This window comes from Stegostoma tigrinum, chromosome 11 (genome assembly GCF_030684315.1).
Source record: "Stegostoma tigrinum isolate sSteTig4 chromosome 11, sSteTig4.hap1, whole genome shotgun sequence".
NCBI classification, from domain to species: Eukaryota; Metazoa; Chordata; class Chondrichthyes; order Orectolobiformes; family Stegostomatidae; genus Stegostoma; species Stegostoma tigrinum.
Genome location: NC_081364.1, coordinates 70,498,085 through 70,512,852, shown reverse-complemented (window position 1 = coordinate 70,512,852; position 14,768 = coordinate 70,498,085). Strand labels below are relative to the sequence as shown.

The following is a 14,768-nucleotide window of genomic DNA, read 5'->3' as shown; positions in this document are numbered from 1 at the left end:
ACAGCGGGTGGGGGGAGTCAACTGGACGTCAGGTCCAGATTCCTGATGGGCACGGTGAAGGACGCCAAGCTGCTCGACGTCTTCAGCACCCCTGCAGACGGAGCGCAGCAGAGGTACACCTGATCATGGCCAGACGGGTCTATCCACTCAAGGATAGACTTTCTGTTTGTGTCACGGACGTTCTCAGTCAGGTCCACCGGCGTCGAGCCGGTGTTCTTCTCTGACTACTGCCTCCTGCTGGCCGACAGTCACTTACAGGACGACTAGCCGGCCGGCAAGGGGACGTGGAAGCTCAACACTACTCTGTTGACCCCAGAGAACGCCGAGGAGCTTAAGAGGGAGTACGCTGGTTGGAGAACCGTGAAACCCCTCTTTGAGTCTCCAGGCGACTGGTGGGAGACGGTGAAGGAGAACATCAAGACGTTCTTTGTCCTCAAGGGTGTTCAGAAGGCGAGAGAGAGGCGGGGAAAGCTGTCGTGACTCCAGAAAAGGGTGCAGAATCTGCTCCTTCTGCAGTTGATGGGGGTCGATGTCACAGAGGACCTCCGCGAGGTGAGGGGCCAGCAAGCCTCGCTCTTCGCTGCGGAGGCCTCCCAGATAATCTTCCGGTCCAGGGTCCGCTCCGTGGAGCAGGACGAAACGTGCTCGCGTTTTGTCTTTCAGAAAGTGCACAAAGAGAGCTCTGTGCTTAGCCGGCTGAAGGAGGACAACGGCTCGGTGACGTCGTCTCGGCCAGACATTTTGAGGATCAGCAGATCCTTCTATGCCGGACTGTCCAACATGAACTCCATGGACAGCACGGCCTCAGAGTCCTTCCTGTCGTCTATCACGGAGGTCTTAGCCGACGGCACGAGGGAGTGGCTGGACCGGACGATATCCCTGGACGAGCTGACCAGAGCCCTCAAGTCTTTGGAGAGGAATAGGAATCCCAGAAGCGACGGCTTACCGGTCAAGCTGTATTCCGCTCTGTGGGGCCTGGTCGGCCAGGACCTGCTGGAGGTGTACGATAGTGCGCTTCGGGCAGGGGAAATGTGCAAGTCCATGAGGAAGGGCATCATCACCCTCATTTACAAGAGGAAGGGGGAGAGGGAAGAAATTAAGAATTGGCATCCCATTTCATTATTGAACGTGTTTTACAAAATCCTGGCCAAGGTCATAGCCAACCGGGTCAGGTCTGTCTTGGAGTCAGTGATTCACCCTGACCAAACCTGTGCTGTGCCGGGCAGGAAGATCGCTGAGAGCCTCGCGCTCATCAGGGATACGATCGCCTACGTACAGGACAGGCGGGTGGACACCTGCCTCGTCAGCGTGGACCAGTAGAAGGCCTTCGATAGGGCCTCTCATGCTTACATGAGGGATGTCCTCTCCAAATTTGGGTTCGGGGAGGGCATCCGCAATTGGATCCGGCTGCTCTACACCAACATCGTTAGTGCAGTCTCGATCAACGGGTGGGAATCGGACAGTTTTCCTGACAGATCTGGAGTCAGGCAGGGCTGCCCGCTCTCTCCTGCCTTGTTCGTGTGCTGTGTGGAGCCCTTCACCACATCCATCAGGAAGGACGTGAGCCTGAAGGGCGTGACTATCCCAGGCTGCGGAGGCCTTCAGCTCAAGACCTCCCTGTACATGGACGAAGTTGCCGTCTTCTGCACCGATCATCGGTTGGTGAGTAGACTGTTGGACATCTGCGGTCAGTTTGAACTGGCCTCGGGTGCCAAACTCAATAGAGGTAAGAGCGAGGTCATGTTCTTCAGGAACTGGGACGACCGCTCCTTCATACCCTTCACCGTCAGGACAGACTACCTGAAGGTGCTGGGTGTTTGGTTTGGTGGAGCTGGGGCGTGCACTAAGACTTGGGAGGAGCGTATCACCAAATTGAAGCAGAAGCTGGGCAGGTGGATGCTCCGGTCCCTCTCCATCGCGGGTAAGAAACTGGCTGTCAAGTGCGAGGGACTTTCGGTACTGTTGTATTTGGCACAGACCTGGCCTATTTTCTGGACCTGCGCCGCTGCAGTCACCCGGGCCATCTTCCACTTCATTTGGGGGTCGAGGATGGACCGGTCCGCAGGGACATCATATACAAAGACCTAGAAAATGGGGGAAAGGGTGTACCGAATGCCAGCCTCGCCCTGATGGATACCTTTGTGTGCGGCTGCATCAAGCTGTGTGTAGATCCTCAGTACGCAAACACCAAGTGTCACTACTTACTGAGGTTCTACCTGTCCCCGGTGTAGCGAAGGATGGGCCTGGCCTCGTTGCCGCGGAACGCTCCGAGTAGTTGGACTGTTCCGTACCACCTGTCCTTCGTGGAGAAATTTTTGAAAGGAAACACCTTTGACCACAAGGCCGTCAGGCAGTGGTCAGCACGTAGTATCCTCGAGACCCTTCGGGAAAAGAGAGGGTGGATCCCGTCGTGTGGTTCCCCATGCATACTGCCAAATTCGTTTGGCAGAATGCCTCATCGCCAGAACTTTCAAACAAGCACAAGGACATTGCTTGGCTGGCGCTGAGAGGTGCTCTGCCAGTGAGATCCTTTATGCATGCCCGGAATCTCTGCGCCACCGCACGCTGCCCTCAAGGTGGCTGCCTGGTGTCGAGACTGTCGATCACCTCCTTCTGGAGTGTGCTTATGCGCCGGAGATCTGAAGGGGGATGCAGTGGTATTTGTCGAGGTTCGTCCCTAGCAGCTCCGTGAAGCGGGACTCCGTGCTCTACGGGCTGTTTCCCGGGATGCACACCGAGACGAACATCAACTGCGCCTGGATGACCATCAATGTGGTGAAAGACGCTCTTTGGTCTGCCCGCAACTTGCTGGTCTGCCAGCTGAAAGAACTGACCTCGGCCGAATGTTGCAGAGTGGCGCACTTCAATGTCCAGGACTACGTGCTGAGGGACGCACTAAAGCTTGGAGCAGCCGCCACAAAGGCGCGGTGGGGAAAGACCACCGTATGAAACCCCTCGTCCAGGATAGAAAAAAGGGCCCTACCTGGTAACTGGGCCCAGCTGGCGCCTTCCCCAACTGGTCAGGGGGCCAACTGGGACTGTGCGGGGTGACAACTGCCAGGGTAATTTCTTTGCTTTGTTTTTTTTTTCTTCTTTGTTTTTTTTCCTTTAGTTTGTGTCCGTACCCCCTGGGTAACCCGGAGCGGCTTGCATGACTGGGTAGGTGTATAAATATGTTTTATTTTTTGTGCATCTTATGAATAAAGTATATTTTTTCAAATAAAGAAAGGTGACGAAACGTCTGAAAACCATCCTTCCAGCTCAGCGAGCAAACTCACATCCATATTGATAGGATACACTGAAAGAAATGTTTCCTCCTGATGGTGAAATCAATGAAAAGAGGGGTATAGATTAAAAGAAAGATGTAGAAAGGTTTGAGTCGATGGGCGGGAAATCTTTTTCAGCCAGTGGGTGTTCGGTATCTGGAAGCCAGTGCCTGTCAGTGTTCTAGAGGCAGACATCCGATTAACTGTAAGAAGCATTCAGACGTATATTAGTGATGTTTAGGCATACAAGGACATGTGCCAAGTGACGGAAAATAGAATTCAGATCGCAAAGCAGTTTTATTTGCCTAGTGTGTGGGTAGGGGTCTAAAGGGCAGGGGGTTCATGTGCTGCCCTCGGTAGTATAGTGGTTAGTACCCCTGCCTGTCACGCAGGGCACTGGGGTTTAATTCACCGCCAGGGAGGCTTTGGGCCGTTTTGATTCATCCTTGGGTAATATCTGTGTGGAGCATGTGCCTTCGCCTCCGTGGTCTCCTTTGAACTTCCTTCTCACAGGCGATATATCTGCTTGTTAGGTGAATTGGCTGTGGGAAATTGCTTGTCTTGTACAGGGAAGTGCAGCCATGGGAAATTCATGTTTACGGAAATCTCTTCTCGGTTCTGAGGTTTGGTCACCGGACCCGTATCTTTAACTCTGATGTTTTCTTCACAGATGCTGCCGGACCTGCTGAGCTTTTCCAGCAACTTTGTTTTTCTTCGAGAGTCGGTGCAGCCTCACTGTACCAAATGGCCTCTGTCTCCACGGGCGGGTTTCTATGATCCCTGACTCTCTGCACTATAGCCTCATTTTGAATTGTGAAATTGTCTGCATCAAAATGTGCAGCTCATTAACTTCATTTAGAAGAGAGGCGGTCTCAATACGACTTCTTGGAAAAAAGAACTCTGTGCCCTGTTCTGGAGTCTGGAAAACAATTGCTCACAGGCAATTTTCCGTCCACGCTGTCACGGGGATTCTCATTCCATGACATGACCCAGACGACACCAAGTGTCATCATCATTTCTGTGTTAAAGGACACAGCTTTTTATTTACCTCTCTGCTTCAAATAGATCGATGTTGTAAAGCGCTATTGGCATTATTTAAAAATAAAAGACATCATGTTACCCTGCATTAATTTAGGGTATTTGGTCGACATTGGTGAAGTAGACTGAAGGTTGTGTGTCCGCTCTCTCTATTTCCACGGCGAAATTGATAACAACTTGAACAATGGAAACGAGGAGCGGATGCTCTGTGCTCTCCCACATCATGCATTGATTTGTAACAAAACCTTATCTTCTGTTGTTTGCAACGGAAACGCATCTCATTCCTGCCCAGGTCCAGCATAACAGCCAACCCACACAACAGGCTACCAGGGCAAGGAGCAGCAGTGGGATTCTAACCCACGCCTCCGAGGAGACTGGGACATGAATCCAGCACCTCAGACTCCTCGGCCACACTGCCACTCACGTCAGCCACTCAAATATGATTCTTTCTGATGTTGCTACTGCAAAACAACAAAAGCGAAGGCTTCACGGATTCCTGTCTTGTACGTTCATGTTCCACGCTGCTCGGCAGTGCCCACCTAAAACATGATTTTCCCACGAGATGCTGACAGCCACTCGATCAAATCAAAAATCAACGGAAAGCTGAGCACATCCTGTGAGACTTGGTTCGGCAAGAAATGTAATGTGCCTGGGAGAAAGTATATTCAGTTATGCTTGGAGAAAGCAAACATGAACAGCACAGCATTTCTGGAATTTAGATTTTTGCTCTGGCGAACGATTTTGCCCTTTGCACGAAACAGAACTACTTTTGCATTAACACACAGCATGAAAAAAAAAGAAAATGTCAGACTACAGGGGAAACACACCAAACTGAGCAGGTCATGCACGAGATCATACCGATCAGCACATTTCGACTCACCATCCCAGTTTTGCAGGTAACGTGGCTCAAAGATAACGATATGTCTGAAAAACTGAACTAGTGTTAGATTTCAAGAACAACCAAATCACATCGGGAGGCTGTTCCCCTTACTCCAATGCTTTCCTGCACAATTTTCCAACCATGGACATGAACAAATATCAGGTGGCAGCCAGCTGGTTTGGAAACCGACGTGGGAATCGAGGAAAAGCAACTCAGTAAAATTTAAGAAATTCCATGGTGCTTACTTAGAGAAGCACAAAAGACAGTTTCTGAACACATTGACAGAACATAAAAGGCGATGAGAGATGTCAAACAGATGCATGCAATTGCCTTTTGTTCAAGAAATGAAAACTTATGCGCCTGAGCCACCATCACTTCACACCCTGCTGACTGATTATGATACAAGTTGCTTCGTTTGAACTTCATGTGGCTCGCTTCCATATCTCTCCTTGTTTAGAATTTATTGCTCCTCTTTGATATAAAGTAAAAAAAAGATGCAATTTCAATTGGTAGTCTGTCTTGTCATTTCCTCGGTTTCAATACCAGCGTGTCTTTGATTTGAGAGCACACGTTAATGTTAGTGATTCTGCGAGTGCACAAGTCATGAGGCTCGTCTGAGTCTATAAATCACTTCACTGCTGTTGTTGACTGAATGAGCCGCTATTGTGTCCACTGCTCAGAAATGCAAACATCTTTCTCTACTCCAAAACGTGGCTGAGGGCTTCTGGTTTTGATTCACGCACTTTGAGACATGCCAGAGTCTGACGAAACTTGAACATTCAGAGGTAACTTTGAGATGCATTTGGCAGAGAGGAATGCGCGCTGCACTGTGACACCAGCAAATCAAGATTTTTCTTGACTTTGAGCTGGAACACGTTTGCACATTAAGCAAAGGTGACACTACTCCTCTACAGAAAGAATTAGGGCACACTAAATGCACTCTTAAAAGGAATGACCATCTCTGCACATTCAGGACCAGGAAGGAGAGAAATTTAACAAAGATTCACACTGCAATGAAATAGAATGACCCTCCTTTCCACAAAAAAAAAGCAAAAATTGATGACTTCATTCAAAGAAATGTTGGCTGACAAGAACAACAAACGAGAACGCTCACTCCATGTCCATCCAGAAACCTTTCGCTGCAAAAGGGGAACAGCACTGTTTCTGCCTGGCTTCGAACCAGGGACCTTTCGCGTGTGGGGCAAACGTGATAACCACGAAACTACTGAAGCATGACGTCGGTGAACTCCTTGGCACTGATCTTCCTGCACCATTGAAATTCACAGCCATTGCACGATTCACCTCTGCTTCAAATAGATCGATTTCGTCCAGTGTTATTGGCACTATTGAAAAGTAAAAAGTATCATGTAAACTGGCCCAGAAAATATTCATGAGAAAGTTGCCAGGGTTACAGGTTTTGGACTGTACAGTGAGGCTGAATAGGCTGGGGCAGTTTTACCTGGAGTGTCAGACGTTGAGGGATGATCTGGCAGAGAGTTTATAAAAGAATCAGGGATATGGACAGTGTGGGTAGTCAAGGTCTTCATCGCAATGTGGGCGAGTCCAAAACTGGAGCGTGTATAATTAAAGTGAGGGGCAGAAATTTAAAAGCGACCTAAGGACCATTTCTTTCATGCAGAAGGTGGTGCAAGTATGCATTGAACTGCCAGACAAAGTGGTGGAGCCTGGGAAAAGTACAACATTTCCAAGGCATCAGGGCACGGGCATGAATTGGGAAGGTTGAGAGGGATATGTGGCAAACGGGGTTGCATTAATTTAGGATACCTGGTCAACATCTGCAAAGTAGACCAAAGGCTGTGTGTCCACTCTCTACATTTCTACGACAAAATTGTTAACCACGGGCACATTGGAATCGAGGAGCGGATGCTCTGTACTCTCCCCATCATACATTGATTTGTAGCAAAAAAGCTTTCTTCTGTTGTTTTCAACTTAAATGCAGCTGATCCTTACCCAGCTCCAGCATAATAGCCGTGCAACAAAACAGGCTCCCAGCAGAACTGACAGCAGTGGGTTTTAAACCCACACCTCCAAGGAGACTGATGCCAGTATCCAGCACCTTAGTCCGCTAGGACTCATGACCACCCAAGTCTGGGGCTCTACTATGATTCTTTCTGTTGTTGCTACTGTAAGCCAACAAAAGTGAAAGCGCAGAGAACGGCTTCAAGATCTCTGTCGTGTTCATCCATTTTCTTAGCTGCTCGGCAGTGCCCAGTTAAAACACTATTCTCTGTGTGAAAATGGACGAAGCTTATATATATACAAATATGACACATCTGTGCAACAAAAAAACAATGAAAAACTTTTAACATCATCCTCGAATGAAAATGCTGCACTGCAGATGGAAAGCTGAATTCTTGCCTGTGAATCTGGTCCTTCAATGTAGCAGAGTGGTACAGCCGGAGCGTGCTGGGCCCATCACCCAGTGGGAGATGGATCGAAACCATCCTCTGCTAGTTTCCTTGGGTGAGAGTTGCGGTTTGCAGTAGCCTATAGCATGCTTTTTAATCAGCTCCATGTATCTGAAATAAATACCTCATTTTGATGCACTATCAAAGATCACACAGGTGAGCTGCTACACTTGTGAACGTCTGAATGGTCTTCTCCTGTTCTCAGTCGGTCTGCTGGGAACTGAATCGTCAAACTTCCTCTCTGAGATGGGAATAAACTGGTGAATTAGAAACACATTACTTGTAGTGCTTTTGTCATGCCTGGCAGTAATTCCCCACGCTGTTTTAGACATGAATGACAAAAGGATCAGGATGCCAGAGACTGCATCATGACACAGACACAGTTCACCATTATTAGGGACAGATATCACTGATTGTGAATAACTACAGAGAAATACAAGAGGCAGACAGTCACTGTGGACTCGATGGGCTGAATGTGAATGTGAATGACGCCATGGGTTTATGACGTCCCTCTCCCTGTCTCTGTGAGGCAGCGGGTGGGGGAGAAACAATGGCTCATTATTAACCCTCCCTTCCAGGTTGTACTGTCTGCAGCCCCGCAACTCAGGGCCGTTGGGGGTGTCTCTCAGTGAGTGAGTGTTTTACTCAGATTCACTTAACGTGGAACTGTTGGTGTCAGACATTAACTCCTGCTGTGGAGGTCACAAACAAACGAACACCCTGTGTGCAGACAAATTCTGATCATCAAACAGGCTGCACAGAAAGATCGCATTTTAAGTTGCTGTAGAGACTAATCTCTCGTTTTGACTTCTATCTTTCACAGCTGCTCTCCATCTTTCTGTCTGCCACTGATAAACGTCATTTGATGAAAATTCCAATTCGCCTTTAAAATTTGCTACACAAGTCTGATTCCATGCCTTCTGCTCCTTCCTTCTTCCAGTGTTTGAGAGACAGCGACAAAGTGTATACCACTCCCAGCACTGCCTGCCCGTGGTGAAATAGCTTAATGCATTTGTTGATGGAGAGAGCTCTGACTCCGTGGCAGAGAGACAGAACAAAAAGAAAATGTTCACTGCTGCATTGGGAAGTAGGACTTTTTTTTAAGCAACACGTTCAGATATGTTATTACATACCTCTGGAGCAGATAGAACTTGAACTCTTTCTCCTACATCCAAGGTAGGGACAAAATCACTGCCTGAGTGGCACCTCATTTATTGTTACGTGGGGTGTCCACAGACTGCGTCATTGGCCTTGTGGTCTGATTCTCACATCAGGTGGTTGTTAGGAATGTGAGAAGTTGCTGGCTTGAATCCTACATGAGCCGTTGTTGCCTCTGATTTTTTTTACTGTTCGGGAGAGCATGAGGGTGGTTCTTTATGAAATCGATTTCAGCCTATGATCACAAAGGGTGTTTACTGCGAATATATCACATGCGTTCACTTACCAGACCAAGGTTTAGGGTTAGTAATCGTATGAAATTATGTTTCACTGGATTGGTTGGTAAACTTGCGCAGTAACTGAATGAAATGATGCCAAGTCTCAGCAGAGAAACAGATGACAATGAAGCAGGCATCTGAGGACAAATTTGTTTTTTTTTTGCAAGTGAAATTTTCTGCTTCACAAAATGAGGCCCATTGAAATGAAGCAGTTACAGAGATTGCCTTTGCTGGTGCTCACCTCATGTATCACATTTCCACCTTGGTCCCTGTAAACATCTCAAGTCAACAAGAAGCCAGTTCATCATTGTGAGCCAGTGGCGTAATGGATAACGCATCTGACTTCGGATCAGAAGATTGCAGGTTCGAGTCCTGCTTGGCTTGAGTGCAACCTGCCCGTTTTCAAGGCTAGCAAGATGACATGTTCACCTGAAGTTAGAATAGAGGGTGGGTGATTTCGTTGCCAGATTCCCTGAAGCTAAACTACGAAATGGGAAGTTGAGCACTTTTGGGGACCTTTTCAGCTCACATTTGGCTTCATTTCTGAGCTCAGAACAACAGGTCGCATTGCCTGGAGAACTTGCTTGTGCTCCATATAAATCTGCCTCTTTTGGGTGACACGTGTGGGGACAGAGAGTGAACGTGAAGCACCTGGAGCAAATGTCATCCTGAGCAATGTGCCTGTGTATCTCCCTCTGTGGCTAAACATGAGGATGAGTTCCATAAGTAGGCTGTAACACTGTTTTACTGTCACAAAACCTTGATTACAGGGTTAATCTCAATGATATTTGCCCTTGATGTGTCAGAATGCACAACACGGTGGGCCAAATGCTGGAAAATGAGATTAGAATAGGATAGACGCCTGATGACACACACAGACACAATGGCCCTGATAGTCTTTTTCCACGCGATAAAAACTCAGACTGGGAGAAACTGACCTGTCACCAAAAGGATCGAAAATGGAAAGGCAAAAGCAATGTTTTTGAGAAATGATACAAGCATCTCCAGCATGTTCTTTGGTTGCCTGGTGGTTCCGATTTGGCGCTTTTGGAGCCACGGCTCTGGTTTGAAATACAGAGTGGAAGATGTTACCTCCTCGCTTTTAGCGATGACAGCTTTGCTGACTCATTGTACTTTTATTCATTAACTGGCGTATCTGGCTCGGCAGCATTTATTCAATCAACCACATTGCTGTGTGTCTGTAGTCACATGTAGGCCAGACCAGGTAAGGGTGGGCAGTTTCTGTCCTGAAAGGGCATTAGTGAACTGGATGTGTTCTTCCGACAAACTTCTGCATGGATTGCTTCGCCTCCCCTATGAGGAGAAGGAAAGGGGCTGTGAGGTAACTAACTGTGTCCCAAACGATACTCAAGCTAACGTGAAACAAAGAACTGTGGATGCTGGAAATCTGAAACAAAAACAGGGATTGACAGCGAGGCCCAGCAGGCCTGGCAGCATCTGTGGAGAGATGCAGTTAACATTTCAGATCCACTGACAATTCATCAGAACCAGGTCAGTTATGCCTTTTAATATTATAATGCCAGGGAAATTATCACTTATATCTGTCAAATCAGCATATTTATTAAAATATCACATGAATTTCCCGTCGTCAACTTTACAACTTTAACAGACTTTTATCGCCGGTAATGCTGCTTCCATGGCCGTCAGGTGCTGAAAGTCTCTGATTAAAAGGTTTTATTTGTCTTTTCCTTTCAGTTAGTTAGCAGCGGGGTCGAATGGAGAATTGGTCCTTTTAGTGTCTACCTCAATATGCATCTCTATTTGTCTCTGGGTATTCACCTCACCAAATTTTATATTATCCAACTCTGTCCATCCATATTGAGGGCAGCACAGTGGCACAGTGGTTAGTACTACTGCCCCACAGCGCCAGCGACCAGGGTTCAATTCCAGCCTTGGGCGACTGTCTGTGTGGAATTTGTGTAATCTCTGTGTCTGCATGGGTTTCCTCCCACAGTCCAAAGATGTGCAGGGTAGGTGGATTGGCAATGCTAAATTGCACGTCGTGTTTAGGAATGTGTAGATTAGGTGGGTTATAGGGAGGTGGGATGCTTTGAGGTTCAGTGTAGACTTGTTGGGCCAAAGGGCCTGTTTCCACATTGTAGGGATTCTATATCGATATCCCTCATTTCCCATTGCTGCTCTTTGAAAAGTCTGAAGACTGGACAGTGTTTGAGACTGGAGCTGCTGAGAGGCTTTCCCACCCCGATTGTAAAGCCTGGAACTGGGCTCACGTTGTCCAAATAGTGTTTCTGTTACTTAGGACTGAGCCAAGGAGACATTTATTCCCTCAAAACATGATGAGTGTTTAGACTTCTAAATAGAATTCCTAATCCACCAGAAATGAAACAAAATGCCACAATTATATGATGACTGTGATGTTTTTACTGTTGGTGTAAAATGAATGAATGGTGACAGCAGAGAATGAGCATGATCAGTTCGTGGTGCCTGTCTCATTAGCACAATATTCCGCAGAAAGGCTGCAGTTTATTCTGCCTCACATTGTTATTCCTACCAAACCTCAGGATGAATAATTTGTTAGCAGGAAACCATTCCCTGATGGTGAGAAAACAGGCGACAGGAGTGCCAGCACCAAATGATAACTGTCTGCACTAAAACATAGGAACCATGCTCAGTTCTCTGCACAGACAGGGCAAGTAATGGTCAAGTGGTATTGTCGCTGGACTGTTTATTCAGAAAGCCAGGTAACGTTCTGGAGACCTAAGTTCAAATATCACCCCCAGAAAATGATGGGATTTCAATTCAATAAATATATGTAATTTAGAATGCAATGATGGCCATACATCCATCATCAGGGGACCAAAACCCACGTGGATCCCTAATGTCCTTCAGGCATCCTTAATCCTTATTGATTGCGCCTACATCTGACTCCAGACCCACAGCAAACGTGGTGCATAATTAGCAACGGGCAATAGATGTTGGCCGAGCCAGTGACACCTTCAGTCTGTGAATGAATAAAGGGGAGCAAGTAACTTTATTGTTATATGGCATTTCAGAAACGTTGAAACAAGGATTCTTCAATGTAAATCTTAGGCACCACTGGGATTTTAACTCAAGATCGCCTGTTTACTACACACTGATTTTTTACCAACCCGTAGGGTCGTTTCCTTAACCATGCAATCACAGTAACTTGGGGAACTTTGCTGTATCAGTATTACTTGTTGAGAATTTCAATCTCACCCCACTTTTCAACACGGATTGTTGACAGCTGAATATTCTCCAGTGAACATACATGGAAAGAGACAATTTTCTCCTGAGATAATGGGAACTGTAGATGCTGGAGAATCCGAGGTAACAAATTGTGGAGTTGGATGAAGACAGCAGGCCAGCGAGCATCTCAGGAGCACAAAAGCTGACGTTTTGGGCCTGGAACCTTTGGTTTAAAACTGACATTTTCACCTGTTTCACCTGACTGGATAAAGAGCATGGAGTCATCCTCTTGGGGCCCATGAACAACGTTAACACACACTGAGCAAACCTAACAAGAGCAATAGGTTCATTTTGGTTACTGAGCAAATGTAAAGCCTGAAACATTGGAGCCAACATTGAGCCCTGCACCAACAGCTCCACACTCACTTCCTGCCTCATGCCCCCCCCCCCCCAGCCATTATTGCCTTTCACTTTGGCTTCACGCCCACACTTTGCTTCTGAACGTGTTCCTGACCAATTATAGGTGTTCAGTTAGAAACTACAACTTGAACCCTAATGCCTGGGATAAGACTTCATTCAGTCGGATTGGATTTATTGCCCATTCCTAATTAACCCACAGATGGAGGTGATGAGTTAATTTCTTGAACACTCAAACTCCTTGGCACGTGGGTGCAGCTTTGATGTTATTAGGAAGGGAGTTCCAGGATTTAGAAGCAGCGACGCTGAAGGAACAGTGGCATGGTTCAAACTCAGAATGGTAAGAAACTTGGAGGGGAGTTTGTGGTGATCATATCCCTGCTGCCATTATCCTCCAACATGAAGGCAAACTTTCATTGGACTGATTCTGCTAGATCCAGGGTGTGTGTTCTGTGCATAGCCAGCAACTCATTTTCATTCCTGAGGTTAACAGGAAGAGATATAAATCTTCATTTCCTAAGTGGGAATTGCATCCGTGCCTGAGCGATGCAAGCACTAAAAGCCAACCAGTTTACTTGACACTAATCCAAGCAACCTGACTTGCACACACTCCCAAGTCTGTTCTTACACCAGAAGCACCTTCACCAGCGAAGTGTCTCTCTCCAAGTTTTGAAATGATTCATATTATTACCCTGCATTTCAAAGCGGAGAAAACGGGGCTGTAATAATCTGATGTTGTTCAGTAGATGTATTGCAGAAAAGCTTCTGTTAACAGGTGATAGCAAGAACTGCAGATCCTTTATTCATACGCAGGCTGAGGGCGATGTTTGGAGAGGCCAACATTTATCAGCCATTTCCAATTTCCAGAGAGGGCAGAAAAGAGTCGACCACATTGCTGTGGGCCTTGAGTCACATATAGGCCATACCAGGTAAGGATGGCAGTTTCCTTCCTGAAAAGATATCAGTGAACCAGGTAGGCTTTTCCCAACAATTGACTTGACTCCCAAAATGACGAAATGTCTGTCTATCTCAGCCTTGAACATACCTCGCCTTGTCAGAACACAACGGGCCACGCAGCATCAGAGGAACTGGAAAGCTTGATGTTTCACGTCGGGATCCTTCTTCACAAATGGAGGAGGGGAAGGGGATTCTGAAATAAGTAGGGAGACGGCGGAAGCGGATAGAAGATGGAGAAAGGAGAAGATAGGGTGAGAGGAGACAGACAGGTCAAAGAGTCAGGGTGTGAGCCTGTGAAGGTGAATGTAGGTAGGGGGTTAAGGGGGAAATAGGTCAGTCCAGGGAGGATGGACAGGTCAGGGGGGCGGGATGAGGTTAGTGGGTAGGGGGTGGGGGTGGGGCTTGAGGTGGGAGGAATAATTAGGGAGGTGGGGACTAGCTGGGCTGTTTTTGGTGACATGTCCATCCTGGGCCTCCTGCATGAAGACAATGACGCCACCCGAAAGATGCAGGAACAGGATTTCGTATTGCGCTTGGGAACTCTGCAGCCCAAGGGGATAAATGTGGATTTCACAAGGTTCAAAATCTCCCCTCCCCTGACCACATGCCAGAATGTCCTGGGAACTGGAATCACAGGACAATGAAGAGTGAACTTTCCGATTGAGCACAAACAGTCCAGACACCTGCCATTTCTTTAAGAGGCCAGGCATTGACACAGGTGTTATTGGGACATGAACTGAGCTGAGACATGGAAAGAATTCTTGCTCCTGCGCATCAGGAATTCAAATCACATCTCAGCTCTGGGCCACTGAGAAAACTGAGAAATAGACAAGACACTGAAAGGGTCGAAGGGAGACGGGCTCGGTTGTAGAAGATCTGGTTCCCAGTGATGTGGATGGGTCTGCAGAGGGTAGATCAGTCTGATCCCATGTCTCCCCAATGAATGTCCCAGGTTTTATTTTGGAAAAGTACAGCTGATACAAGACAATTGTCATTCCAAGCGAGGCAGTTGGAAGTTTGAATTCACTACAAGCCCGCTTTAAGGGCTGCTGCCAGAGCTCGCCATTTTCTGTGGTGCAATTGGCTGGTGCTTTCGACCGTGAAATGTGAAGTTGGTGGTTTGAGGCCAATGAGAAAGGAACAAGTGCTGTTCTCC

At 47.3% G+C, this 14,768-nt stretch overlaps 1 non-coding gene across 1 annotated transcript; it reads left to right on the top strand.

Annotated features, from left to right (window-relative positions):
• The first annotated feature begins 9,360 nt into the window (after nt 1-9,360).
• On the top strand, nt 9,361-9,433 carry trnar-ucg (transfer RNA arginine (anticodon UCG)). The gene has a single exon. It is a non-coding gene; the product is annotated as a tRNA-Arg (tRNA).
• The last annotated feature ends 5,335 nt before the right edge of the window (nt 9,434-14,768 follow it).